Source organism: Trichoplusia ni, chromosome 13 (genome assembly GCF_003590095.1).
Source record: "Trichoplusia ni isolate ovarian cell line Hi5 chromosome 13, tn1, whole genome shotgun sequence".
Classification (NCBI taxonomy): Eukaryota; Metazoa; Arthropoda; class Insecta; order Lepidoptera; family Noctuidae; genus Trichoplusia; species Trichoplusia ni.
Window position 1 is genome coordinate 5,209,358 of NC_039490.1, and position 2,184 is coordinate 5,211,541.

At 33.7% G+C, this 2,184-nt stretch overlaps 1 non-coding gene across 1 annotated transcript; it reads right to left on the reverse strand.

The window, feature by feature from the left end:
* Positions 1-409: 409 nt before the first annotated feature.
* Positions 410-481, reverse strand: Trnaq-cug. Its single transcript has one exon. It is a non-coding gene; the product is annotated as a tRNA-Gln (tRNA).
* Positions 482-2,184: the final 1,703 nt, after the last annotated feature.

Genomic DNA, 2,184 nt, shown 5'->3' on the forward strand with positions numbered 1-2,184 from the left:
ATTATGAACATTGTTCATGCAAAGTGTTGTTTTTGCAATTGTTTTATGCGCCTGCATAAAATGCCTTAGCAGAATTATTTTTATTCGGTAGTTTGCTCTCTAATGACACAATTTTATTTTTGTCAAAAGAGTTCTCGTTCAAACTCAAAACCACAAAAACAATTATTTATCATTTAGGTTCAGCAAACACAAAAACAAAATTTTGAAAAAGTTTTTCTAATGTTAGTAAGACTACTTATTAATTATCTATGCAAACAAAAATAGATTGGCACTAGGTTATAAGTGTACACAGCGGAAACATTCTAATTAGTACGACTAGTTGCGTAGTCATCGTCTAAATATAACTTCTAACAAATATTTAAACTATAGAAAGCAGTAATAAAAAACATAAAATGGTTCAAAAAAGCTTAGGTCCCACCGAGATTTGAACTCGGATCGTTGGATTCAGAGTCCAAAGTGCTAACCATTACACCATGGGACCGCTGAGTAAGGTGTCGAAATTACGTATCAATAGCCGCGCCCTTCGTAGTGCGCATGACTCTTATTCTCCGTCTCTGTTTAATAACATTCTGTCCCTTTCACGCTACTGCGTTGCATGTTCTATCAATAGAACGGAAACGAAACAGCACGACACAAGCTAGAGGCGACTTGAATTACATTGAACGTTATTTGACATAGTAATAGGCGTTTGTAAAGATAAAATAAAAAGGTAATTGATTCTAACTATATTCTTCTTAGTCGTTGCACTCTTGGCAGAGTGGTCGTGGTCGTCATTTCAGCTGTTAGTGGCTCGCCTAACAATACGCTGCCATTCCTGTCTGATGGCCGCCTTTCTGGTGCAGACGTGCAGGGAACTGTCCACAGCTGCTCTTATCTGGTCCGTCCACCTCATAGGCGATCTACCTCGTGCCCGAGTGCCTTCAACTTTGCCCTGCACTACTAGGCGCTCTATCGACTCATCGCCACGCCATACATAATTATAAGAATATTATAATTGGACAAAAAAACTTGATAGCTTTTGCTTCATTTCAATTCAGGTGTGTAATAATTATATTAATTATATTACCATTTGTATGAGAATAAAAGGCATTATTTTACCAGTAAAATACCTGGCAAAGACCTTACATTCCACGTTTATAAGATATACTCATATATATTTTTTATAACTTTATACTATAAAAGTTGAAAATGGGCAAATAAATACACTTACAATTTGTCTTTCTGAGTTCAACTCAAATTGTTTAAGTTAAATATAATTAATGTAACTTCTGACTCGTTACGAAGTCCTTGCAGTTGTGGCCTCTGATAAATTAATGTCTTCGTATTTAGATTCGATACGTTCTGCTAAGTTATATATTTTTTTACATTTAAAATAATAGTAATTAGATATTGTGAACCATATCATAAGTGTAAACCGCATGGCCTCAGTTTAAACTTTAGTTTTTTAATATTTAGACACAGTTTTCAAAAAATTTTCTTTGGTATGAATAATATCTGTTAATATTTGAAGCAATATATCTTTAAATAGACTTAGACCAAAATCTAGGAACTTAAATGCTTAGCTATTTAATAATAATCTATTCTTATGTCAATAGGAAGTTAAGTTAGTTTGTAAGCAAAGTTGTCGGAAGCAATGTTAGGAAGCAAAAACTGTATAAAACATATTTATTAATTGGACTCTCAGTTATTTATGAGTACCATAGGCTATATAAACACGTAAAATACCTCTCAAGGAAGTGGCTACGGGTCAAACTGTTTTAAAAACTTAATGAAAACCATCTAAAATGAAACAAGTTAAACACCACGCGTCTAGTCTTTTTAAATGGAACCTCTTTTGTTTTAACAATAACCTGCAATCTAGAAGTTCGTGCCTAGCAATTAATTAAAATCTATTACGATCTCTTAAAATGGAACAGGTGACATAGTCGAAGAGAGAGCATAGTACTGGGCATAGTGGAGTATCACTTTCAGCACGGTACCCTAGTAGCATATAACCTGCTTTTGTTTAAAAAAACGAAGCGAGAAAAAATCAAAATCAAAAGTTTTGTTTCAAGTAGGTAGGTCATTTTCCATGCACTTTAAATTTTCAGTAGTGACTCTATTAGCATGATTCCAAAATGTTATTCCTATGAAGGAGAATCGGCAAGAAACTCCATAACTTGCTCTTTTAAAAATTCATGTCAC